General features: G+C 44.7%; 2 long non-coding RNA genes across 2 annotated transcripts in view; both read left to right on the forward strand.

The window, feature by feature from the left end:
- The window catches only part of LOC133256647 (uncharacterized), a 62,264-nt gene extending 35,336 nt beyond the window's left edge, over positions 1–26,928 (forward strand). Inside the window, exons 2-3 of the long non-coding RNA XR_009739251.1 lie at positions 25,755–25,881; positions 26,652–26,928. This is a non-coding gene — a long non-coding RNA (uncharacterized LOC133256647). The remainder of the gene's footprint in view (positions 1–25,754; positions 25,882–26,651) is intronic.
- LOC133256648 (uncharacterized) overlaps positions 1–27,957 on the forward strand; it is a 195,123-nt gene that overhangs the window by 35,890 nt on the left and 131,276 nt on the right. The gene's annotated exons all lie outside the window — the stretch shown is intronic.

The raw sequence follows: 27,957 nt of genomic DNA on the forward strand, positions 1-27,957 counted from the left end.
TGATCCCCAAAGAAAATAAAATTCCTGGGGTAGAGGGGAATTGGGATTTTACAAAATGACTGGATGAGAAATAATGTTGAAAATAGAAGGCAGTCTAATGATCATAGCATGTGACTTAGTCTTCTCTGTTTCAACAGTTTTGTCTGTCTTTCTGTTATTTTCTGTACGTTTTAGCTTAAATTATTTTTAACTTCCTTTATAATTGTGCAATTCTAAAGGAGTCTCAGAGGAACCCACCTGGGAAACCTGGAGTAAGGTCTCTAGGATTTCTCATCATGCTAAGGCTTGAAGGGACTGAGAGAACTGTTTTGTTTAATTTTATCTTTTGATATATGTTCCCATGTTTGTAGTTAAATGGGATGGACTGTTGAGTAACGTTGAATATTTTAGAGAAAAACGAGGAATCTACACTTATAGACCCTTTCCTTTAGGAATGGATAGTATATAATTGCAGATGAGCTTCAGATTTAATTAAGAATCTTTCCAGGTTAAGGATGACAGAAAATTCAACTCAAACTGGCTTAAACAAATTCTAGAACTTACCATCTCATGTCAGTAAGCAGTCTCAGAATAGGATTTTCACAGATACCTCTCAGATAAAGTTAAGACTTTTCAACATTTTTCTCCTCTTGGCTCAGTTTCTACTGCCTTCTCAAACAGACTCAACTTTTATGCCCTCAAGTGGCTGCCATTTGTCCTTCTGTGTCCAAATCCAGCAGCAAAGAGCTTTTGTCCCAGCATTCCTTGCAGAAGTGCTGAAATTCACTCTGATTGGATCAGCTGAGGTCATGTACCTATCCCTGAGCCAATCACAGTGGGTGGAGGACTGTGACGTACTCATTGATTTACCTGATCTATCTTCACTCCTCTCCTGGTGGGGAGGAGGGGGGATGGAGTTATGAAGATTGAGAATGGACAACTAGGGCAGCAAACCATTGATATCCACTAGATTTTACTCAGCAACACAGGTGACTTGCTAAATATATGCTTACTGGTGTGCAAAGGAGCCATTTCTTGACTTCCAAGTAGCCACCTGTCATGTACTTGTCACACTTCCTATGCCTTTTGTTTGGTAGTTGGAAGAGGGACCTCAGTAGCTTACAAGGTTGTTCTTGTTGTTGAGTCGCTAAGTCGTGTCCTACTCTTTGTGACTCCATGGACTATAGCCCACCAGGTTCCTCTGTCCATGGGATTCTCCAGGCAAGAATACTGGAGTCAGTTGCCATTTCTTTCTCCAGGGTATCTTCCCAACCCAGGGATCGAACCCATGTCTCCTGCATTGGCAGGCGGGTTCTTTACCACTGAGCCACTAGGGAAGCCCAGCTTGCAAGGTAGCCCCTTACAAATTGAGCATTGTGTCCATTATTCTTAAGCCTGATGTGCAGTTGGTGGCAGAACAATCCCTATTCACAGATGGGCGGTCATTTCTTCCACCTCCCTCGCAGCAACCCCAGCTCCTGGTGCCAAGTGTCTGACTCCTTCCTTATTTGCCCATGGCATTGTCTTTTGTGTTTGAGAAGGATTTTCTCATTTCACGCGTCCACATTTTCTTTCTGTGAAGCAAACCCAGGAGCTTTGTCTCTCTGAGTTTCTCTATGTCATTTGGCTAGAACCAGTGATTTGCTTCAGAAATGTTCTCTGATTCTGATAAAATGTTTTGTCATCTCTTACGCCCAAGGAGTAAGTCTTTCCTTAGCAGAAAGTACCTTTTAAAGGTTCATCTATTTTGCCAGTCAAATGCCACAGGAATACTGTCTCTAATAAGAATCCCTTTCTCAGTTTTGACCACTGGCAGGGTGACCAAGGCCACTTAGCCATAAAAAAAAAAAAAAAAAACCAACCTCACATGTCTTTTTTTCTTTTCAAGCCTTTTAGTCTGTAACTGGATCTAGCCGATTAACAAGCAATATTGTGATAGTTTCAGGTGGACAGTGAAGGGACTCGCCCATACATATACATATATCCGGGCCTCGCATTTCTTTGTCTTCCAGGTTTAAGGCATATCTAGTGAATTCTCCATGATTACAACCAGCGAGCAAAGCATGGCTGCTGTATAAATCGGGAACTTCATTGTTCACTGTGGCTGTCCAGTTCACTTTTAGACGCTCACTTCATTTTCATTCATTCAGAAAGACACATATTTGTTCTGCTTGAGCATTCACAGTCTGTTTCTGATTAGTTAACATGGTCTTGACCAGGGCTAAGTTCACATTTCAGCTTTAATTTATGTCTTCCCTATCTGCTGGGATATGTTGCTTGTTACCCCATACAACAGAAGATCTCTTATTTATTCCTTCTCATTTTCATGTGAACAAAGTAATTTGGTATGAGAACTACCTAAGTGAAGCTAAGTAGGCTAATATTATAAGAGAATAAGACATGGAGATACTATATAAAATTCCAGATCACTGGCGCATAGAAGAAAACTTTAGTAATTTCTTGAGCTGATAATTCCAAATGCTTAGGTATCCTTCTTGAGAAGAGAAGACAAGATATTAGAACTGTTCAAAAAGGGTTCCATGGAACTGGGCCAAGGTTTTTGATGAATGCATGTCCACAAAGATAGACTGTACACTTAAAAAAAAAATTATTTACTTACTTATTCACCTTTGGCGGTGCTGGGTCTTCTTTGCTTCTAGCGGGCCTCCCCTAGCTGCGGTGTCGTGCTTCTCCTTGTCGTGGCTTCTCTGGTTGCGTAGCCCCGGCTCTAGGCTCAGTAGCCGCAGCACTCAGGCTCAGTGGTTGTGGTGGGCAGGCTTAGTTTCCCTGCAGTATCTGGAATCTTCCCAGACCAGGGATGGAGCCCATGTCCCCTGCATACGCAGGCAGATTCCTATCCACTGTACCACCAGGGAAGTCCACTCAGGATGTTTCGAAGAGAAAATGTGGCCAACCAGATCTATGTTTTTAGCTCTGTGGCCATTTGTTCTTTATTCCCTCAATCTTACTGGCCCTGAATCTTGTTCAAAAATGTGGGCAGGGTAGGAGCCCAAAGAATGACATGGTAGCCAAATTAAGGAAGAAAGACTTCACAGAAGTCACTGATAGTTCAGTAATGACCTCATGGCTTAGCTGAAGTGACCTTCTCAGGGTCCCCTGTTCCTTTGAGGAGAGACAGGCGTCTCAGCCTTTGGTCCATCTCTGAGCCTGGGAACCAGGACACCCTTCACCTCGATCCCACACCCTCAGGCTTCTCTTACACAAACCACCTTTGCAATAAATGTTGTAGGTGGCATTTGTATTTTCACTGTGTTCGTGGGTATGTCTGCCAAAATACAAAAATCTTGCTGATAACACGTGAATTCTTCCGGTGTAGAAATGAATGCCATCATCCAGAGGTACGGAAAACAAGCCCACTTAAAACTGTTCAATCACATGTTACTTTTATAACTTTTATAAGATGGTACATTTCCTCTTAATCTCTGCCACCAAAGGCATTTGAAGACCTGAAGTGGGTCCCATGACAAAAATCCACATGAAACAGCCTTGGAAAAGATATTGTGTGTGTGTGTGTGCATTGTAAGATGTTAGACTGAGTGCTTTTGTTTTCTTTTCCCCCATTTATACAGACTTTTGTTCTGCTCTTAGATAAAATACTAATAAACAGGAAGTTCAAAAAAATGTGGTGCAATTGTTCTGAATGTTGTTTTTCTTGTAAGGCTTTAGGGACCATACCGCACCGTCCTATTCAAAGCAGGCCCTGTAGGTGGTACTGTTAAAAAAGAAATGAACCAGCTGGGTTGCTGGAACCGGCTCTGTGTCTGCCTGCCTCCCAGAGAGGCCTCAGCCTTCAAGATCTGTGGGGCCCACTCAGACTTTTCAGCAGTTTCCTCTTTATTTGCTCCGAACCTGGTTGTAGAATTTTAAGGATGTGAAAGTAAGGCCATTCCTATGGAAAAAAAAATTTTTTTTTTCTTTGCTCCTCATCCTGAGTACATGAGGGTTTGCATTTCCCTTGAATATTCGTTTGTGTGTGTCTCTGAGAGAGACAGAGTGTGGTGTGTGTGTGTGCGTGTGTGTGTGTTTTAAAGAACCAAGAGCAAACAATTTAATAGGAATGTGCAAATTTTGTTTGTCTTTAAGAGAGCTCCTTGGTCTGTTGCCATTGAAACAAGTTGTTAAGAAAACCTGAATCTTGTTCTCCTTTTCTCAAAGGGGGACTTGAATAATCATGGCAATAGTTAGTTTCAGGATCTGTGATAAGATGAAGGGCAACAGTGAATTCTCCTGAATGTAACCCTCATCTCCCTAGGTCCTCTGCCCTTAGCAATTCCTGGCACCGTGTGAACTGGGGTCTGGGAGCTCCCTCCCCTGGGCCAAGCAGAAGCCAGACAGGGGAGGTGTTGAGATGTTCTGGTTTGGGGGGGACAGTACAGCCACAGTGTAATGTCACTTTGCTTCTTCTAACCCTGCACTTGTTTTTCTGCCTCTCGGGGCTTCCCCATACTGTGTGAGGGTTTGCAGAACCTGGAGTTTTAGACCCTCTAGCCTTTAGATTTGCCCCCACCGTGGTGTCACCGTAGCTGGGGGTGCCAGCAGGGCACAGAGATGCAGAGCTGCAGGAGGGATGCCAAGGGAATCGAGATGTTAGCAGGGGCCAGGCCAGGCTGTCCTGAGCGTGGTCAGGGCCCCAGCCCCTGCCCGGGGGAGCCCTCCTGCAGAGGGGCCCCACCATCGCTCGGGCTTTTATCCTCCGCTGCCCGGGTCTCGTTCGAAACTCCCCGGTGCCTGCTCTCATGGTCAGGCTTGGACCATGGCTGGTGCTGCACCACTCAGACAGCTGTGTGTCCTAGACCCGCCCCTCTATCTTGTCTGTTTCTGCACTCAGTGTTAAGTGAAACTCAGTGCTAAAAACTAGAGGAAAAGATAGGTATGCCGTCACAGGAACGTGAGCCCGGCCAAGGTAAGAGGGGGAAGTGCCAAGCGCCCAGACCCCACCCCAGGGATCCCAGCAGCTGGAGCTCCAAGGCCGTTTGAATAAGTGCTTGCTGCTGTGAATGACAGAAAATGGGAGAGAGGAGTGGTAGTGAGTCAGAGGCAGTGAGGCGGGTGAATGTAGAGCATTATACAGAGTGAAGTAAGGCAGAAAGAGAAAAACAAATATTGTGTATCAACGCATAAACATGGAATCTAGGGAGGTGGGCTAGAGACGCAGAGGTAGAAAATGGACTTGTAGATACAGCGGGGGAAGGAGAGGGTGGGGCAGATGGAGAGAGTGGCATTGACATATAGACATCGTCACGTGTTACATAAATTGATGTATGTACACCGTCACGTGTTACATAAATTGACGTATGTACACCGTCACGTGTTACATAAATTGACGTATGTACACCGTCACGTGTTACATAAATTGACGTATGTACACCGTCACGTGTTACATAAATTGACGTATGTACACCGTCACGTGTTACATAAATTGACGTATGTACACCGTCACGTGTTACATAAATAGCCGAGAAGATGCTGTATGGCACAAGGAGCCCAGCCTGGCACTCCGTGATGGCCTAGAGGGGTGGGATGAGGGGGAAGAGGAGAGAGGCTCAAGAGGGAGGTGATATAGGTATAACTGGGGTTGATTTGTGTTGTTGTATGGCAGAAACCAGTACAACATTGGAAAGCAAGTTTCCTCCAATTAAAAAATAAATTTAATTTAAAAAATGGGAGAGAGGAAATAAATCCCTTCTCTCACCCTGAACCTGGTAGGATCTCACCAGTTAGTAATCCCATGAGGTCTTTTCTGGGCTTAGCCCTCTTGGGAGAACCAAGGTGTGTGTGTGTGTGTGTGAGACATTCCCTTTGGTTCTGGAGAAAGATTCGAGAGGGACAAATGTCTCCTTGTGGAGTTTGGTGTTTGAAGGACGTTTTAGGGCAAAGAAGCCTGATTTTGACAGGATTAACCAGTTTCTTGGAGGGCAGTGATCACTGTTCCTGGATACGGTGGTTAGTGGATTTTCCTAAGACATTGCACATTTTATATTGAGTACATAGGTATTCAGCTCTCTTACGGTTATTTTTTTTTTAACTTTTTATTTTCTATTGGGGTATAGCCAATTAATAGCGCTGTGATAGATTCAGGTGAACAGAGAAGGGACTCAGTCACATATCCATGTCTCTATTCTCCCCCAAACTCCCCTCCCGTCCAGACTGCCAAATAACATTGAGCAGAGTTCCCTGTGCTGTACAGTAGGTTTCATGGCTATTTTTAACATTTTATTTTCTGTTTAGAGTCAAGAACTGTATCCACCTAAGTTAGCCCCTGTCAGCAGATAGAGTGTCCCAACAAGGAAGTGTCTAAATGCTTCCCGGACCAGACCCCTACAGTGTCTGTGAACAGAAGCAATTAGAATTTAGTGCAAAAGCAGTCAGGTGAAGATACCCTGCTGGACCTATCAGGGTGCTTTTGTTTCTTTGGGCTCCTGATTTACTGAATCTTTTCTTAGATGGCTTGGAGGTTAGAGAGCAGATAAGTAATCCGTCTCTGCAGCGCTGAGTATTTTCACTGATCTCAGTCTTACTCACTAGCAAATAATCTATTCACCCACAGATGCCAAGGGTTCTAGAGCAGAACCCCTCTGCCTCCCCCTCTAGCCCGTTTAGACCTCTTCTCCCCCGCTGTGGCTTTCACAGTCAAATGTGAGTTGACTGGCAGTCCTTTGTGAGCCAGAGGTATTTTTGAAGCACTCGTTCCCTCTCTGTCACGATATTTGGTAGTGGAGGGAGGTGTGTGGCGTAAAATATCCACCCCAGAGTCCTGCGAGGGTCAGCGCCCCCTCCAAATTCCGGCATCCAGACATGAAAGTTTGGGCGTGATCACCCCTCAAATACAACCGATGGAACAACCAGTTTGTAAGGCCCTGTTATGAAATTGCAGGACTTTCCCTGACGATGCTGTTTGAGTCATTTGCAAACATCGGCACCCTGAGTCTGATCAGCCTATTTATATTTTTGACATTTTATATTTTAGGAGGGATTGAAAACGAATTTGATCAGTTTCACTTTGACGTTTCCTGAAGGTCATTTTACCAGCTTTAGACCAAAGTCGATAAAGCTTTCGTTTTAAATATCGGTATTTTCTTTTTGTGAAGTATGTGGTCTGGTGACCGATGATTTCAAAACCCTACGGTGTGATAAAGCTTGGTCTTAGGGTCTGGTGGGACCGGGTGGCTCACTTGGCCCACCGATTGGCCGGACTTTGCACCGAACAGTGTACCACCAGCGATTAGATTTTGTCCAAAAGAAGGAAACAGTAGAGGACTTTGATGGTGTAATTCTAGATTTTGGTGTTTGATTGTTGGTCTGAAAGATCCATTCTCTTCTATAAATATATGTAAATATATATACTCTGTAATCTCTCCCTCCAGATAATTCAGACAGCCTTCAGTTAATTGTGCCAAATCAGACATTTGCTTTCCCAGAAAAATTTCCTGTTTTCCTAGGAAACCTATTCATATGTCTGCTTGGTTACTGTATAAATAATATTTCATCTATATTTAAATATTGTGTATTTTATGTAATGTATATATACAAATGAGCTGAATCCTTTTAAAAGAGAAAAATAATAGTTGATTCACCTCCATTTCTTGTCAGTATCAAAAAGGACATTGTTATAATAATCCCAATAGGAGAGGGTTCAGATATTGACACAAGTTGATATTTGCTGAGTTCTGCATCAAAATGGAAACTTTAGCTTTCCTTTTTTTTTTCCCCTCTATTAAGCCTTTTACATACCATCAGGCCTTTTTAGATCTAAGGTAAAATATGATTTAGAATTACATTTCAAATTAGAACTGTCATATGGTCACTCACATATTTTACTGTTGCTATAAAATAGTAAACAGTGGTCTTTAATCAATAATTCACATATGAATTATTCATAGATGAAGATAAGAATTCAGTGATTCTTACCTTCATATTCACCCATATTGCATGGCATCAATATTTCACAGTTGCTTATTTATTAAATTAGTATTTTATAAATACTTGCCTATGAAATTTGTATTTCATATTTGCTTGCCTATGCAATTAAGTTTCCTGTGATACTACAGCTCATCTTTTTAGTACACAAGTCAAGAAAATTAGCAAGATGAGTGTGGTTCCCTATACAAAATGAAGGCTACATGCTGGCCCTACCTACACTTTTTGATGATAACAAATGAATTTGAAAAATAAAAGTTGCCTTTTCTAACCATAAGAAAACCTTTTTCTTTTTCTCTTCTCCCTCCTTTTTTTTTTTTTTTTTTGTTGGCTCTTTTTTTTTTTTTTAACCACTAAATCGTCCACCTCAGCTATCCCTTCTTCAGGGGAATTACTCACTGTATTTTCTGTTGGGATCCATGATGAATTTCCTGTTGTTTCACAAAAGTTTACTCAGTGGTGAGAGCGAGCTTGCATGCAGAGGACTCGTGATGGATACGAGATAGCAAGCAGCCTGACAAATTTTACCTCTGAAATGACTTCTGAAAGAGCAGTTTTTAAAGTGTGTCTTTCACCAAACCAAAACAGCAAGATTTACCACTGAATCCTCTCCCTGTGTACAGACTTTCTATGCAATTAGATGTCTGGACTTCACTTCCATTTTTCGAATCTGTGAAAAATTTCTCACACCAGTGACCCTAAAGAAGGCCATTTTGTTTTAATATATCTTACATGTTGCAGGACAGAAAAAGAACAGTGTACCAGATAAACCATAATCCTATTTAATCCTTACCATGCTGAGAATATTTGTGAATATAAAAATATGGTATGATTGTACTTATATAAAATACCTAGGGCTGTCAAATCCAAAGAGAAAGAAAGAATAGGAGGGCTTACCAGGGGCTGGGGACAAAGAGGAATGGAGAATTGTTGTTTAAAATGATTTCTGTTTGGATGATGCCAATTTTGGGAGATGGATAGTGGTGATGGTCATACAACACAATGAATGTGCTTCATGCTACCAAATTGTAAGCTTAAAACTAGTTAAAATAGTGAATTTTATGTTATGTATATTTAGCCACAGTGGGGGGGGGAAAAAAAAACACATGCATGGAAATAAGGCATCTGAATCACTGTGTATAATAAAGTTAGATGCTAGATGTAATTTGCAAGGAATTATAGAAATTATGGAGGTGGGGAGAGTATCTTAAGAGCCACCATCGAGTCCAGACCTCCGGTTGCACAGATCTGAGAGCTGAGGCCGGGAGGGAGCATGTCTCACTCCTAGGGATCAGCGAAGCCTAGTCCAGAGCTCTGAGATGAGACGTGGCCGCCTCTCCCCAGAACAACCTTTCCTTCTTGTTCAGAGTAGCATGCCATTGGTTAGATTAGCTTTGTGCTAAAGCCATGTTGCTAGGACTTTTTCATCCTGCAGTCTTATATCCAGACAGTCTGTGAGTCAGATGGATACCTCACTAAGGGAAGGCCCCTAGACCTGGGGCCGATTTCTCAGCCCTGTGACGGGCTTTCCTTTCACGGGAAAATTGTGTTTGAAACTGAAGTGGTTCCTGGTGGCAGTTTGCGGCCCCCTGGCTCTCCCAGGGCACAGACAGTGTCCCTTGATGTGAGTTTTGCATTTGATGGGATCTACCATGCTTTTGAACCTTCATTCATATTTAGTTTACATCTCTAAGTCAAGTGTACCATCTTACCGAGGGAAGTATGTATGTGAGAATTAGTCACGTGATGTTTGTAAGTGGTTTAAGTCAGCTTGGGAGGAAAACCCTCATAAAATGAATTTCGATAAACACTCTATGGCCATGGAATAGAATCTCTCAAGAGATTCTATCGCAGAATTCTACCATATCATTATATCATAAAATCTCCTTTTCTATGATATTCTTTTATTTTTTTACTATCATATATATCCTCTATCATCAAACAAGTTCTTGAGCCACGTTTGATTTTTTTTAAAAGTCCACTTCATTGGAACTAACACATTATATTTAATTTCACACGAGCTGTAGTCCCACTTGTAGACAATTTACCTACTTCCTGAGAGTAAATGCCGCACCCGTGCAAGGTTTAATTGTAACACGTTTGTGCCCAGTGTCAGCATTAATAATTCTGGGTAGAGGCCGCAATGAAATGAAGAAATTGCCTGAGCTAGGGACCACAGAGGCCTAATGTGTGAGACAGGCATCTCAGAGAAGCAAGTGCATGACATACTTTTTCTTTCCAAATGAGGTAGCACTGCAACTAAAAAGCCAGCTTGCCTTTCGCTTTCTAAAATATATCTTGCTGGAGACAGCGATTGCCTCATCGCATCCTTCACCCACGGAGATGCCATTCGGAAAAGTCTAGCACGAAGGACAGCACCTCCGAAGGATTTATAAGTGGCCCTCCCACACCGTCCCAGTGTGGAGCCAGAAACATCACCTTCAACATCGAGATTGTTCCAAGCTGTTTCTGTGGTTAGTCTTGTAATTCAGCTCGTTGGGATGCTTGTTGTTGTTTCGTCCCTCAGTAATGTCTGACTCTTTGTGACCCCATGGACTGTAGCTCGCCAGGCTCCTCTGTCCATGGGATTTTCCAGGCGAGAATATTGGAGCAGGTTGCCATTTCCTCCTCCAGGGGATGTTCCTGGACTAGGGATCAAACCTGTGTCTCCTGCATTAACAGGCAATTTCTTTACTGGTAAGCCACCTTGGAAGCCCCACTGGGAATCTTAGGTGAAAGTACATTTCTCTTAATCTGAGGAGTAGGGTGGAAAAAAAAAGAGAAAAAACCTCATGGAGGAGGAGGAAGGCAAAGGACCTGAGTGGCTGGAGGAAAGTCACAGAGGACAGCCTGGTGGTCCAAGGCTCTTGAGAATTAGATGCGTTGATCTTGTCTGAATGGAGCTTGGGCAGGAAAAGGAATAGAACTCGTCTACATGAAAGTGACTGATGCCTAGGAGAAAAAAAAAGCATTTAGTGTGGTAGGAAGGGTGACCAGGGTAATGGGGTGAAACCAAGAAAGGACGTCCTGGAATTTCATATTAGAAATTAACTTTCTAACAGGGATGTGTCTGTCAGAGTGTGAAATGGACTTATCAGAAAAAGAACTAGAGACGGGTTCTGGTGACTTTGCCCATAAGGTTAGAAGGAAAAGCTGATGAACAGGATGAACTAGCAAATAAGGGATGTGTTGGTGGAACTTTGGGCCAGGTGCGGACCGAGAAACAATATGGCTTTTTTGCAGACACCCTTCCAAGCCAGAAGATATTAGGGAAGTCAGGTTTGCACCTGCACCTCTGTCTGTGAATCAGGAGCTGTTTCTAAAGCTGAGCTTTTTATCACCTCAACACCCGTCATCCCAAGCTTGACCACCGACGTTCCTCCGAAAGCCTCTTTATGACTGTTACATCATGTTATGGAGGTCACAACCAGGAGTGACGTGGATGGTCATAATGGTGCACTTTTTCTGTTATTACATCTTTGGACTTTTCAAATAAGTGGCAGAATTGTCATTAATATCTATACATTTTCCGTGATAACAGTAGTTCATTAAAAGTGCCTGGAAATGCCCCTGCTGACTCCCGGTGTCTTCTAGCTGGATTTGTTTTTTTTTTTCCCTAGCAGGCAAGGAGATTTATTCCCACAGCAGGGGTTTCCGGTGTCATGTTGACAGTCTTGAGACCATTCTCCCTGGCTTCATGTACTGACTGGCTTTTAAAACAGTCCTGTCGCAATGCTAGGTAGGCAAAGTCATGTTTTTATCTCAAGGGAAGATCACCTTTTCCCAGCTTGAAAGGATCCTGTGAATCACTCTTAGTTTCGGCTGTGCTGGGTCTTCGTGCGGGCTTTCTCTGGTTGTGGCTCTCGGGTCCTAGACCGTGGGCTCAGCTGCCCCACAGCAGATGGGATCTTCCCGGACCAGGGATCGAAACTGCATCCCCTGCACTGGCAGGCAGATTCTTAACCACCGGACCACCAGAGAAGCACCTACAATTGCTTTTTAAGAACTGCATCAAATAAGTATCTGAATCAGAGAGGAGGCCCAGGCTTCCTTCAGATTCTCTAGGCAGGAGCCTCAGTGTCTGGGTGGATTTTTCCTCCATCCCTTCGTACCCCCTTCCCAGATATCTCCCCTTCCCCTTCCTCTTTGTCCTCTTACTTTTTTTCCTGAGTCCTCAGCTTCTCTTTCCTCTGAACTTTTTTCTTTTTTGTAGACAATGTACATAACTTGCTTAAAAAATATAAGAAAAATATTTTTGTGTTTTTGCTTAAAAAAAAAAAAAGACACAAATTCAACAGTGCAACCACCCTGGATATATTCACCTACAGGAAAAGAAGGCCAAGGGAAGCAGCAAATAACAGAAACACAATTATTTTATTATTTTTTCCAATGATGGAGTGACTCAGAGAGGATGTCCCTCCCACCAAGTGGGCCATGTGTGGTCTGTGTTAGGTGGTCCCAGGGAAAGAGATGGGTCAGAGCTCAGATGAAGGGGAGGAACAGAAAAGCCGCGGTGCCCTGGGTGGCCCATGACAGTCTGCTTCCCAAAGCAAGACCGTGGGCCAAGCAGGGGAAGACTGGTTAAGGAGAAATGGTCCTCAGGCTCCCCTGGAAGAAATTTTATAAGCTGCCTGCTGGAGGGACAGGCTTGTCTCAAAACCCCACCTTCCCTACTCCCAACTCCCATAGTTTGCTCTGAAAAGAGGCCTGAAATCCTGCTCTGAGAGTTTTATGAACACATAAGCTTCCTCCAGGTGTGTTCAGCACTGGTCTGGGAGGCGAGCACTGGTCTGGGAGGCGAGCCCAGGGTCCTGATGCCCACAGGCCACCTCCACAGTCTTTCCGGAGAAGGGTCAAGAGTGGGGGCATGGAAGACAGGAAATGCAGTGCAGGTATTAGGACTCGCAACAGGCCTGGAGGGACTCCCTGGGGGACGCTCAGGGACAGAGGAAAGCTAAAGGAGGGAGACCCAGGCTCCCCAAAGTGCATGCTGGGAGAGAGGAGCCTTCTCCAGGTGGGAGTGATGAACCTGTGGTTCAAATTTCTTCCTCTTAGTGTGAGCCCAAACATCCAATACTGAAGACAGCTCCTCTTAGCTTTGAAAAGCCCCATGGGCAGGAGATGGCAGCTCACTTCTTGAACAAAGATGAGGTGTCCATGATGCTCCAGACAGGGCGCTCAGGGCTGGGAAGGCAGTCAGGCCAGACGCATACGGGTCTGTGGACCAGCAACCTCTGTGGGAGGCGCTGCATGGGCTGTGGATGGGCGCTGCTGATTTAAACAGTGACGAAGGCGGCGGCGTAAGAAGACAGCGATGCGGGTTGGGGCAACAGAGCTCAGCCATCCTTCCCGACTCTTCACTTGCGGTCATCTGCAGCCAGTTAACCACCTCCCACTCTCCACCCCATGGCTTCCTTCTCCCTCGGTGAGGGTAACAAGAGTAGCAGCCTCAGAAGTTTGAGGCAAGTCCGATAACGGACACGAAGCGCCTAGAACAGGACCTCAGTGAATGGTAGCTGTCGGTCTTTGTCACCTCGTGGTACCCATCTGTGCCTCCCCTGGAACTGTGGTGAGGCCCAAGCTCCTGCTACCTGAAAAGCTGCATCCATCTGTCACTTGTGGGGCTATCTATCAGATCCTCACCCAGCGCCAACTTGGACCAAACACCATGCTGCGAGAGGATAAGACACAATCGAGCCGGACCGAGCCTGTCTCAACACTGGTCACCCAACTTCTCGGAGGCCTACGTGTTTCAGGTGACAACATGTCCCAGGGAGCGGTGACAGGAGGTGACTTTCAAACCGCAGAATGACATTTGGACTTCCATTCAAATGAGGGGTGGTGGCATCTAAAGAGAGAAAGGCTCACTCCATCTCCACCAGTTTGCAAGGCCACGGCCACCAGAGGGCCTGGACGCTGGCCACCCGCACAGAAGGCACGCAAGAGAGCGGGGGAAGCTGCGTCCAGGGGACCGAGGTGAGTCTGGGTTTGAGGACAGAGACTGGGCTTTGCTTCCCGTTGGCAAGAGGCAATTACAGATCACTGGTACCACTCCAAACGCTAGGCTTCTCGCTGAATCCGAGTGCAAAATGACAATGGTTTCCAAGCGACTCCTGGAAATAAACTGTGGGTAAATAGCATCTACTTAAAGCCTGGAAACCCAGCTTCCTTTGGTTTGTGTTTTTAAATGCTTTGACGATGTGGTTTGCTTCTCTCCAAGAACAAAAAGAAAAAAAATAGTAAATAAAGGCTGACAGCGGAGTGAGATCTACAGCTGAGCTCTGCGTATCGTCCGCCGTCACCTGGGGGCGGGGCGGTGGGGGACGAGGACAGTTGGTACAGACAGGAGATCTGCCACAAAGGCACCAACCCCAGCGTGAAGGCGAGGACGACGCATCTCAGCAGCGGGGAGTATTGCCAGCCTGCGGAGGGAAAATGCCAGCGAGGATGTTTTGAAGGATCGCTTCTGCCCTGTCACCAAATGGAGACGTTTGTGCTCATTCACTGCCAAGTATGGACGGCGGCTGCTCTTGTTCCTTTGAAGTGATTAGGGCTCCTTCCCTAGAAACAGGCGACCGACTGCAGAAAGCAAGCCTGGCGGGAGTGTCACATAATCAACGCAGTGGGAACGCGGCAAGGACTAAGGCAGCGCAGGAGGGAGGCACACGCGGCAGGGCCCGTCACCTCCTGGCCTTGTGGTCTGTGACAGAGGCCACAGGCCGCTGGGAAGCGTCCCGCCAATGCGGGAATCCCTCTGATGTGCTGAATGTTTGGAAGATTTCACATCGGATTTTGCAGGCTCGTCTGCCCATTCTAGAATCGTCCCATCAAAAGTGCTTTAGTGCTGTTTCATAACTTCTTTTTTCTTGATCTGTCCTTCTCAAAACCAGTCCGTAAAGGAAATTGGCTGATTAGCTGTCCCTGGGTCACTTGTGCGCTGGCTTTGAACTTCTCTCTGGAGGTCAAAGGAACAGGCAGGACGAGATCTCTCAGGATCTAGAAGCAGAGAGGCCCCTGGGTTTGGGGGACAGGGAAGCCCCTCTCTCCCACCCCTCCCCGGATTCCAGCTTTCCTGGTGCTTCGGCACTGGTTTTGGTAACTTCCCAAAGGAAAGCCACCACACGGGCAAGAAGAGAACTCTTAATAAATGAAGCCCAGTTGTTTTTGAGTTTAGAAAATGAATCAAATGGCTGCTTCTCACTTAGTCACAGAGCAGAAGACAGGACACATTCTTGTCCTCTGCTTGTTCCTCGGGCCCCTGTTATGCTTCCTTTTCTAGCTGCTGTGTCAGACCCTGATGGGGATTTCCTCTGGGCTGGCTCTCCTGGGGTTGAATGACAACCTATATGGACAGACTTTATGCTACATCTTAAAAAAAAACGATTAACAACGAAAGACTTGGGTTTGGGGAGAAGCCCTTTGTAAAACAAACTACGAAAGGTAATTGATGTGTAGTGGCAGTCTTTGAAAACATTTTTTCTGTATCCCTTTACAAATTCTGTTTCTAACTGCATGTAAATTCCTGAATTAATATCCTGACACTGGTATCCTTTGACTTCTACAATGTAAATTTAGGTAGAAAGGTCCTGAGGAACAGACTTCTTACTTAGAATGTACATTTTGGTCCTGTCACATCAACGACCATTTCCCTTTCATTTTGAAAGATGTGTGTGGTCCCAGGCATGAGGTTGTGTGGTTCAAGGGTGCTGTTGGCTGTAAATTTCACTTGGGTCTGCTACAGCTTCTCTCAAGCTGAATTTGTCTTTGAGCTTAATTTTCATTTTCAACAAATTAGACAAGATGAAAAGTGATCTTTGGGAAAGAGTGAATGAGTGACTAACACATTCTTTAAACCCATTTCTTGTGCTAGTGCAATGGTGGTGATTCACTAAACCATCTCAATAAAACGTAAAGCATGAATACATGGTCACTAAATAGACTGACAAAACTATCAAACCATGATCCTGATGTGAGGATGTTTAAAGGCTGATGTTTTTCTGGGATATTTTACTGCTCCTTCGAGGGGACTTTTGCTGAGACAGTTTTCATCGTGGTAAAACTTCTGGTCTCACTCTGGGTTTTCCTTGAAGTGGACAATGTTAAGTGTTAAGCGAAGAACAGTTCTTCTTATCAGAATGTTGTTTCCAAGATACGCTGCGTGAAGTAGTGGGTTGGGGTTTGGACCCCTCTCTATTCCAGGAAGCATCATGCTTGTCAATAACTGCTCCTCTGTGCTCAGTCACCACGGTTTGCTTGTTCTCTCACAATCCCTGCAACCCAGTGTGAAAGTGGGCTTCAATCCCACTGTTACCCTTGGCCTCACTCTCTTTTTAGTCAGTCTTAAGTAAGGAAGTGAGAGGACACGGAAAGGATCTGTGTTCAGTAAATAAGAGTTAAATCTTTGCAGATTTCTAGGCTGGAAATCAACAAAACAAGATCTGCTCACAGAAGTGGTTACCTCTAAACTAAGTATAGGCTGGAGATAAATCTGACAACCTCTGACATCTTTAAATGTCAAATCCACCGCACGGCATAGATGACATTGTACCTAATGATCGAACTCCCTTTAAAATATACTTCATGTAAATACATTTTTTGTGAAACCACAAGCTATTTCTCTCAGTTTTGTTTTCAGCTGGCTTTGATAAAGAGATTGGTTGGCATCTTACAGCTAATTAAACAGCTTTCAAGCCAACATCAATGAAGGATTTTTAGACTCAAAAATATACTATGCTATTCATGATCCAGGGTTATTCACGATGCTTTTAATGATGCTAACAGACCCTGTCAGAGGGAGGATCATTTAGCTGAAACCTGAGTTTCCAACACACATCATCCTATTTCTGATGCTATAGACACAGGGTCTGATCTCTGTCAATTCACCAACACAGTAGGTTGAATTCATACTAACAAGAAAAACAAAATTGCAATACCTGTGTTCCTTTAGATTTATTCATATTTAGCATATTGCACATTTCCATTACTTGTTACATATTTCATTTGGGGACTAGAGAGCTATTTGGTTTTTTCCTTGTGAAAAATAGAAAATGCAGTGTGAGAGACCTTTGTTTTCAGGGCAAAGATTCTGAGCTTTTTTTCACCCTGTCTGTCTGGCATTTTTATTTTCTTTTTTCCAGAGGCAGTTATTTCTGGATTCTGGAAAATTATTTCTTGCTTTCAAGAAAAAAATGGTTTGGTTCCTAATTTCAATTTTACAGTAGAACCTGTCCTAACTTTTAAAGCCAGATTGCTCTAACAAAATTGTTGTCATTTCATACACAGCAGATTGACTCCCAGTAAAAATGTGTATCTAAAAAATGGGGGAGAAAACCCTTACTTATACCTAGGAATGCCTACAAATATAACAATGGTATTTCAAAACCTTGGTGTTAACACATGCATTTTGTAAAAAAAAAAAAAAAAGAAGAAGTTAGCTAGTTGTAGGTGAAGTAATTGTGCTGAGAACATGAAATTTTCATATGGTAGAGTCTATCTTTTGATTTTTACACTTGCCAAAAAAGTGGGAGTTTTTTTTTTTAAGTGCTTTGAATCTTTCTTCCATGAAAGCTTTTGTCCTGTGCCACCCTGCTCATGAGAAATTCCCAGGTTACAGATACAACCGAGGGTGAACTTGAATTTGTTCCGTGAGCACGGCCTTTTTTACTTGTGGTAAAAGAGTTTAAATGACAACGGTTCTGAAGAAAGTGCTTAAAGACCAATGTCATGTTTCACTCTTTCCAGATGACTAAAATCACCCTCATTTCCCAAGTCTTATGTCGGGGGAAGGGGAGACATGTGGTTTAAGAGTGGCGAGTATTGGCTAAGGTCAGGGTTTTTCTGAATGTGAGTATTCGATTATGCTGGTTAAGGGTGAGGGAAGATATTCTAGGGTAAGAGACTCATACAGAAAATGTCTGAAAGTAACAAATTCAGGTGATTACCATAGCCTTCTTATTCCCTGTCATCTTTCATCGTAGGGTTCATTCAAGGTTTTTTGGTTTGTTCTAAAATTCTGTTGCCTTACGCAAGTCAGGCTGCTTGCTCTCAAATATCAGAACAGTCCCATAATATTGAAAGAGCTGGATCATAAAATCATAAAGTGTGTAAATTCTGAATCACATGTTTTAGGTCTGATGTCAAACAGCCTAACCAGAAAATGTTATTACACTGATACTGTGTTCGCTTCAAGTTTCCCCAAAGCTATGCTGATCACTCCCTGAGAATGCCTGAAACTCACCACAAATGAGTTCATCCTTAAGGACTGAAAATTCCTCCTGTTAAGTTTTCTGTCCATCAGTCTGTGTTCTGTGGTCTTCCTGAGTTGTGCTATTTGTTTCTAGTTTTTTTCACTGTTTATCTTGCTGCCCTATGTGTTAGGAAGAAAAGACTTCTTACTGTCTGTGGGTGTTTACTTTATTATCTTAAGAATTTTCATGTAGGAATAGAATAGGAGAATATATATTTGTGCAAAGAACTTGGTGAGGGGAGCATGAACTAATTTTTAAATGGTTTGAAATCAGGGGACTGCTGGACTGGATCTTTTGGGGGTTTTCAAATTGTTCCTCAATTTAATTAGCCAAAGCCCTGAGTAGTATTTCTTTCTGATATAGATGTTGAAAACACATTAGCTTTACTAAATGTAAATAGCAAGGACTCTTAGTATTGCTTGCAAAATCTAGAAATATCTGCAGGCTGTTGTGAACAATTCTGTCTCTTTATGGAGAGTTGTTTGGGCTTTTTAGAAACTCATTAAATTGATTGTGAGTGCCTGAGTGTTATCAGGAAAAGGAGCTTTAGAAAATGGTTTCAGAATGTGTCATTTTCTCCTTGGTTTAATCTGAGATAGTGTGTGGGCATGCTGATATTTTAAAAGGCTAAAAATGTACATAATGCTGTGCCTTCAAATATGAGATAGGATTGCAAACAGAGAAGAGTTTTCTTAAGTCTTCTGTCAGAAATTCTGCTTTTCTTCCAACTAATACTTCTTGGATTTTTAACAAGGAGTCTTTCATCCGTGTTTCATCTTCAATTTGTCGTTGAAATTAAGCACAAACAAATTTTGAGAAGCCAGGTCAGCTTTCTCTCATTTTGATCTGAATACTGAATGTTTCATCAAGTAAAACCCTGTGTTTTCATTTTAACTAGTTCATTATTTTTTTTTTTAATGAAATGATTTGTGGTAGAAGACTGCTCTTTGGTTTCAATATTAATATATAAGATGAACTACGTGGGTGTCATTTATTTTCAGTAGTAAATAAGTGCTTAACCGATTCTCTGCCTTTAGCAGAATTTAATTGAGTCCTTTAGAATTTGGCTGTGCAGGTTCAAACAGTATTTGATGTGTGTGGATGTAAAATAAAAATTACCTCTTGTGTCATTAAAAGCTCTTTTCGTGGTGTCCTGTGGTCAGAATCGGGGAATGTTGTGTAGTTGGTTTCAAAATCCAATCAGTAGGTTAATCATTAATTATTCTTTTTTCCAGGAAATTCTGCTTAGGTTATTTCAGAATTTGAATTTGCTAGAATTCTTGTTTTGAATCTTTTATTGTGTGTGTGTCACTTTAACCTTAAAAAGGGGTTAATGTAGCAAGATTAGGTACCTTTTCTGTTTGTATTGTGGCTTCTTCAATTTCTCATAAACTATTTGGTAGCTAAAATGTTGAAAGCAGTTTGGGAACAAAATGTCTGCTTCAACCATGACAAAATTGGCCACAATTTGCCGATTGGGCTGATAACAAAAGCCAGCAACACAAAATAGGTAGAAAAACAGTTTGTTCGGTGATGTGAGACCACTGCAGGTCTTTTTGCATGTTATTTTTTTCATTCTGCTGTTTATGTTGTGCCGGCAGAACGTGGAGAGAGGTTTTTGCTCACCCATGATTTTGATTAACCATTTCATCCAGAGGATTTCTTTGAAAAACTGCAGAAAACAAGCTGCTTACCTGGCATCTGAGACCCATTTGAGTTAAAATCCAGCTTTGCATTTCCACCCCAGGTTTCATCCCAGCTCAACTGCTTGGAAAGTATCTCAAGGCTCAGAATTGGATGTTTTCAAGAAACTCCTCAATTTCCCTTTTTTCAAGACTTCAACATGGAAATATATGGCTGGGACTGCAGTTTTGCAAGTGTAAAACAAAAACATGAAAGTTTGCAGCTTAAAAAAAATAGTTCTCTACCTGAGTCTACAGTGGACCAGAGTTTTAACGACTCAAAGTACCCGTTGCCTCTCGTGTGGCTGTTACAGATTGTAAACAAATATTAATGTTTGACATGAGACAATACATTTTTTCAAGTGATAGGATGAGATAACAGGACGGTCTCTCTCCCCTCTGTTGTTTTGAATTCTCATGCCTTGAGTGTGTGTCTGATGCTCTTTCTTTTTTCTTTTTTCTTTTTTTGTCTGAAAAATCAGATACTCCAGGGCAATAATTAGGATGAGGTTTATGTTTCTACTTATCTAATCTTTGTTTTCACAAATAAATACAAATAACTCAAACTGAAACTTGATGGCTTTGGTGATAATAAAATAGCAGCCACGGGGAAATTTTCTTCATTTTAATGTTCTTTCACAACCCACATTCAGTTTCGGTAGGAAAATTATTAACCTTTTCAAGAGCATGCTAAAACATAGGTTCACAATAGACGCCTGAGTATGATTTGCAGGTTTTGGTTCTATTTTGAGATTTTTGGGTGTGCAGAGTTTTTTTTCTTTTTCTTTCTTTCTTTCTTTCTTTTTTAAATGGCTTTCTTTGACAGCGATAGTCATGACTTGGAGTCATTTCGTTGGTGTCTTTCCAGTGTGGGCACATTGAGAGCGTTTGTATTTTTTTTTTTCATGATGAGGAGGGAAGATTCCTGTTTCCTATCCTCTTACTATTTCGTGCTATGAAAGAGGAAATGTTCTTGAGTCTCATTGTTTTTCCTCATTTGAATTCTTGGGTGGACATTGTGAGTTTCTGGCCCCCATTAAAAAAAAAAAAAATCCATTTGAGCCACATTCAGGGAGGACAGATGGCCCTGGTTTAGGGGTCCTACTTGACTCCTGTCTGCCTTGGGTGGCCTCATGTCCATGCCCTTCAAACCAAAACAAGGCTGGCCAGTTTGGGTTTGTGGTCCTGAAGGGGTGCCCAGCCACCGGCTTGGATGGAAGGCCTGGGATGGTGGGGTCTGCCTAGCTGACTGCTGTTGGCTTTGGAAGGCGTGTGGGGTGCGGTGAGCATGATCTGGTCTTGAAACACACAAAGGGCAGAACGTGGGACAGCAGGGGCGGACACGGGGGAGGCTCTCGGAGGGCAGTTTCCATTTTAGGCGTCTCTTCTCCACGTCTGGCTGGGACAGCCGTCCCCGCCTGGAGGGCCCCGGACGGGGCGCCGTCCTCCGCCTGTGTGTGGCGAGGCTGTGCCTCGGGGCTCACGGTCCCTTTCTCTCCTGCAGCCCCCCTCTTTGTAAGTCCCCACCCTTGCCCAGTGCCCTACCCTACCTGTTCCCAGCACCCCTGCAAAGTGGGAATGGGAACGGCAGGGCCTTCCCTTGGTTTGTATCCAAGGCTGCCACGTTCAGCATTGTAGCCTGGGGCTGTGTTTTTCTTCTTCTTCTTCTCATACTTCCTGTATGAGGTTAGTTTTTTTAAAATGATAAACAAACTATTTTTTTAAAACTTTTTTTTTTTTTGACCTGGTCATGTGTTGCCAGCTACCTATCCGTCTGTGAGCCTTCAGCTGTCAGCCCCCTACCTGTTCACCACCGGGAGTGAGCGGGGCTCCAAAGCAGAGGGGGTCTGTGCTCCCCTCTCCTCTCAGAGTGGCAGTCAGGTAAAGGCATGCTCTAGTCTCCTATTTGAGAGCAACACCAATAGACATCATGGCTCAAGGATTCTCCCCAGGCAGAGAGCGTGGGGGAGAGGAAGGCTATGTGTGGGAGGAGAGGGCTTGGCCAGGAAAGAGATGTGATGTGGTGGGGGATTCCCGGGTACAGGTGTAGAATCCCACGGTGTCAGTCCCACGCTCTGCAGATGCACAGCGTCTGGGAAAGAGGATTATGGAATGAGCTGTGCCGGCCTTTCTTCCCAGGTCACCCCAGACCGTGCTGCCAGTCTCAGCTGGCTTCGGGGCTGCCGGTTCTCTCCTCCCACTGCGGCGTGTCAGGGCAGAGCCATCCCGTGAGGAGCCTGGGGACAGCTGACCAAACAGAGAGCATCAGTAGACAGCTGAGCTGCCATGGTCATGGTCGTGGTCATGAGCCCACAGCCCAGGACCACTTGCCATTGGTGATACTCGGGTGTGTGTCACAATCATTTGGGCACTTGTGAAAAGAGACATCCCTGGGTCCCATTGCCAGAGTTTCCGATTTAGAAGGTCTAGGGCACACCCTGAAAATCTGCATTTATGAAAATTCTCAGATGATACTGTTGGTCCAGAGGTCCATATTGAGGACCATTAGTTAGGGCCATGGGCCAAGGGTGAAAACCTAAAGGCCTAAAGATTGTCTCTGTTGTCCCCTTTAATGCTGAGATTCCCTTCATATGTTTTAGTCCAACTTTAGAAGTAAAACCAGCCTTTCAGAAAGACCTTTGCATCCCTTCGTAACAGTATAGCAAGGTTACCTGTGACTTTGACCTTTTACAATGTCAACCAGACTATAGATCTGCTAAAATGTTTTTGAGGTTTAATTCTTTGAAAAGAGGATTTTTTTATGGATAGAGAAGGTGACCAAGGGGAGGGGGATTGACTAAACTAGGAAATAATTGAGTGAGGCCCTGTCCTTGGGCTGCCCACCCTTGTCTCCATTTGTGGAAACCTTCAGTATTAACAGAGGGAGGTATTTTGTGGGTCCCTTTTGGTACCAAAAGGTGGACAAATTTCCGAGATCCTCGGGGCTCAGGGTCAATCACCCATGAACTCCTGTTCATCCTAGAAGGTGGAGGAGTGTCACGATCAGGATGCTGGACTGGAGGCTGAGTGCTACCAGGTACCAGCTGGTGGCTGAACTTCCCCTGCCTCCCAGGTGAGAAAGATGCTCCTGTAGCAGCAGTCTGAGAGGGCAGATGCTCACAGAAAGCACACATCCAGACTAGTATCTGGGATGGGATGGGATGAGCTCAACAAACAATGAACTACAGGATGCTGCTTGTGTTTGTGGCAGCCCTGGGACAGGCTCGCACTCTGCTGATGGCTTTGTTAAAGGCTGAGACTTCCTGAACCATGGGTAGGTCTGTAATGATGCATGGAACACTTCGCAAAAACTGCTTCTCGGGGAGGTCCCCTCAGAAAAGGTTCTATGTCTGCTCGGGGTTATGTGGCTTTTGTTCTAAAAACAGGGCCCTCCCCAGAAACAAGGGGAGGGGGCCTCTCAAGGGTGGCTCCTCTTTCCCCTGCCCTGACATCTCTCGTAGCACGAAAGCTGAATCATTAACACAGGGGATCCATATTACTTATCCTTAAAATTAGTCTGCGAGAAACAATGATGTCTGCTGAGCGTGTCCTCTAGCTTTTCATTTTCTGAGAGCATGCACCTTGGCATTGCCAAGCTTGCCACACCCTCCTGGCAACAGTTTCAAAAGCTCAAAAAAGTTGGCTTCCAACCCCATCCGAAGCCGATATGAATCAACACGAACAGGATGTGAGCGCCTGGCCCATCATTTTCCCAGGAGCTGATGGAGCCCTCGATGGCTCGAGTATGTGTTTTGCACGTGGGTGGCTGGGGGCTCTGGTCTAGGGTTTTGGCACTGGGGTTTCGGCACTGTCAAGGATGTTACAGCAAGTTGAAGTGTGTGCTCTTTGCTTCCCCATTTCCCTGCCCAAGTATTTGTTGTTGTTTAGTTGCTAAGTCCTGTCCCACTCTCTCCGATGGCTCAACGGTATTGAATCGGCCTCCAATGAATGAGACTCAGGAGATGCGGGTTTGATCCTTAAGTTGAGAAGATCCCCTGAGGGAGAAAATGGCAACCCACTCCAGTATTCCTGCTCTATTCCTACCACCTGGGAAGTATAAGCTTGGATGGAATCGAGGGGAAATGCCCTGACCTGTGACCCATCCAGTTGGGGTGGATGTCTGAGCTCTGTCTCTCTCCACTTCTCAGTTTCCCAGGCTGAGGACTCTTCTCTGCCGTAAGGAGCCGAAAGGGTGTAATCTGAGACCTGGCTTGGGGAGCATCCAGGGAATTGCCTGGGCTGCATCTCAGGTCCCTGATGAGGACTCGTATTCACAGTGTGATGTACAGATTTGAGGAAAAGTGGAGCTGGGTACCCACAGTGGGGCGAGCACATGGGGGTCCCCTGAATGCTAGAGACTTGCAGGAAGAACACAGCTCAGTCAAACTGGGAGGAGTAACGTGTGACCAGGAGTTTCTCTAGAATATCCCAATGCAAAAGAAGTGCTGTGGTCTCTGCTCCATCCCAGTGTATGCTGGCATATGGGAAGCCATCTGTGTGGTCAGCTCTGAATTAAGGGCAAAACTTTTAGAGTCCCTGGATGTAAAATCTTAAGTTTCTTCAATGATAACTGGACAGCCCGGTCAATGTGGCATCACTCAGGATTTGATTTATGCATGCAAAAACTCCCATACCAGCTAGATCAGGTTTTACAGTGAAAAGCTAGAATTCAGAATCTAGGGATGAAGGTAGAAGAGACCTGGGTCTCATTCCCAGCAAAGTCTTTCCCAGAGTGACCCTGAAAAGACTGCCAACTTCCTCACTCTGTATATCTGTAAAATGTAGGTTGACCAGATGACACCTCCCCCCCACCCCCGCGCCCCCCCACCCCTGTTGTTATTTTGGTCCAGGTCCACATGGTCAAGTGATGCATACCAAATCCTGCCTGGGCTCTTGCACTTTGGTTTTTCCTTCCCACTCAGAACTGGAGAGGAGCATAGGTTCCTTAACTGCCTCTCTATTTCAAACTAGAGGAACCAGGTCGCCCCTTCCACCCATGTCAGCTACTGATGCGTGCCTTAGTTCCTGTTTCTCTTTGCCCACCCAGGAAGGCACTGCATATAAAATCTTGGGCCCAGATTCAGATATTAAGTCACATTAGAAAATGCTAGCTCATTGAACACACAGTAGGAAACTGGTATTCCCAACAGGCTCAGGTGGGCAGCGTTCTCCCCAGGATGTTAACAAGCACAAGCCAGGTTCATCATCACTCAGAAAGGTCACTAGTGAAGGAGGCTTATGAGAGAGAGAAAAAAAAGGCTGCAGGAGTTTGTGTGATTCAGTGAACTTGTATGTGGGGGACCTTAGAGGGAAAATATTGAGGAAAAGCAATACAGAGTTCCAAGAAATAGACTGTCACAATTGCCCTGTGAGTCAGGACAGCAAGGACTCAGTCTAAGTAAAGCTCTGCTCTCTGTTGCCCAGTGGAACCCTGTCGGCAGAGGTTCCAGTGTAAGAGGGGTTCCACTCCAGATATGTTTGGGAAGCACACAAGAAATTAATTTAAATGGCTTTCTTTATTTCCTAACTTCTCAGGGTCTTCTGCATGTTACTGTGCATTGTGAATGAATCTCTTCCAGAAGGATGGAGCTTTTCCAAAATCATGCAGCGCCCCGTGCTCCCAACCTTTTTTGCAGAAAGTTTTGTGCCATTAACAAAAGTCAGGAAAGGGAGAGGGGCCCAGGCAGCTGGCTTTCCGAGTGAACTCAGGGTCACATCCAGGAAAGATGGCATGTGGAAGTGATGACAGGGTGTGCAAGGAAGTTCTGAGCAGTCCTGGGCAGAGTGCATCCCCTCTCCGACCATCAGTGGTGGCTGCTCAGAGAATGTGATGGGAGGAGTGGGCAGGTGTGGGCATGACTTTGCTCCCATGACAGTGCCGTCTCCATTTCTCTCTTCCTCCTCCAAGGTCTGAGCAGCAGATTGAAGTGCAAAGCCCATTTTTTGGGAGAGGTTGGACCGGTTGTATTCATGAATCAAGCCATCCCTCTGTCTGTCTCTGAACCTGTTCTTTCACTTGTTTGGGAGAATTAAGGGTGAGTCTCCACAATGTGCTGCTTGGGAGCCAAACCATACCAGCCTCAAGTGGACAAAGCAGTTTTCAATAGAATCATAGTCTCTGGAGTTGTCTTCAGCCCTGTGCTGTCCTTCAGGGTCTTTGCTTGGACAAGACCCCCCGCCCTTACCATCTCTCCTTCCTCCTACCTCGCTGAGGCTGCTCGGTACAAGCTTGTGTGCTCACAATGCTGTGAGGTCCCTGGGAGACCAGCTCTCTTGAATGGGAAGAGGAGAGGGGACCAGAAGTTCAGACACCATCCTCTGCACCCACCTGCATCCAACTACAATTCCGTGGTGACTTCTTTTAAGTCTCTTTGGACCCCTGAGGAGAGGCTCTCAGAGTATCACCTGGGCCAGCACCAGGGTTGTCCAGGGAGTCCTATCTGACTTCAGCTAGACCGACAAGGGCACACAGGGATAGTGCCATGGTGTGCCCCAGACTTAGACCTGGACCCGGAGGAGGCAGAATTGACTTCAACTTTTCAGTAAACAGGCAGTGGGCTTCTGGGAACATCTGCCTTTACAGCCTCTTTCTGAATTATTTTTGAACAGATGCCCCGCCCACCCCCATCCCCACCGCAGTTTTTGTTGATTATCACCATTTGAATAGATGCTGATAAATTTGATTCCCCATCTTGCTGTGGCATTTACGATCTGTCTTTCCCTTTTCGGTTTCCATGTACTGGAGTGACTGTGTCTCAATGCGGTTGGCAGTGACCTGTGTTTTTCGTGCATGTTTTTGTTTCAGAATAACTGGGAGATGAAACAGGAAACTTTATGACACACTTGCTTGAAAATGACACAGGACTCAGCCCCTCTGCATCACCTCTACCTGCTGCCCACAGCCAAGTGCGGGGGAAGGGCTGGCCCTGGGACCTGATTCCAACCGCCGTGGACTCGACGTTCAGTGTGATGTGTCTGCCATACTGTGGTCATGGGCTAGTCTGGTCGGTTTCCTATGTAGCTGGCCACTCTCAGTGTATCTTTGCCCCTTTTCCTTCATTAAAAGCATAACTAAAGAAAAATGGATTGTTTACTTATTGTTGCTGTTCATCCGCTAAGTTGTGTCTGACTCTTTGAGACCCCATGGGCTGTAGCACTCCAGGCTCCTCTGAACTCCACGATCTCAATAGCTCTGTTTAAATCTCAATGTAAAGGAGACCAAATAATGTTTGAGATTCATTTCTCTAGGACCACAGAGAAACCATGTCATAACCACACAGCTCATTATGACAGCTTCTAGAAGAAGTGTGTTGAACTTGAATCACTTATTACTCAGTCTGGTCTGCCCTGCCTTTTCTTCTCTCTCTGGAAGCCCTCTCTTGAATCAGTACTGGCAAGTTGACACTTGAAAAAAATCCTGGGAGATATTTGGAAGTCTCTTCCCACACCCTCTCTGATCATGGCCTACAGACGGTGGCCCTGAATCGTCACCAACCTTGAGCTTGCTACTGCAGACTTCTGTCTTCTCAGCTGCCCCTCTCCTTCCCTCTGCACATCAGCCACTCATTCACTGTTTCATGCCACAAGGGTTTTTGGGCTTCTCTGTGCCAGGTTCTGAAGACAAGGGTGAGGATGGGGTCAGTCTGCTTGGCCTTCCCAACACCTCTAGTCTAGTTCTGCGTGAGCCTCTCTAGGCTTCACTCACCAAGTGTAGTGGGTGCTGGACAGTTCATTACAGACCATAGATGCCCAGATTTTTTAAATCCACCCTTCACATTGGAGCCCCTGGAAATGGCACCTAAATATTCCTTGAAGTGAGTAAACATCAGCACGCCCGTTCTGCCGGATCGCACCCCCTCCCCGCTCTTGGTAGGACATTTCCATGCTCTTGGGGACCTGGCCAAAGAGGCCATTAGGAGTTGCCTTCCAGAAATTCCTGTCTGTCTTCATGTTTAAGCTTAGCAGACACATAAGAATAATTTAAAATGACCGTGTCCTACTGTTTCACACAGTTCAGAATTAATTTATCAGTAGACCATGATGATCATATCAAAACCCCCCTACTGTCCTGAACAGTATATACAAGATGTATATCTAGGTCTCAGCCCAAA

The sequence above is a fragment of the Bos javanicus genome, chromosome 11 (genome assembly GCF_032452875.1).
Source record: "Bos javanicus breed banteng chromosome 11, ARS-OSU_banteng_1.0, whole genome shotgun sequence".
NCBI classification, from domain to species: Eukaryota; Metazoa; Chordata; class Mammalia; order Artiodactyla; family Bovidae; genus Bos; species Bos javanicus.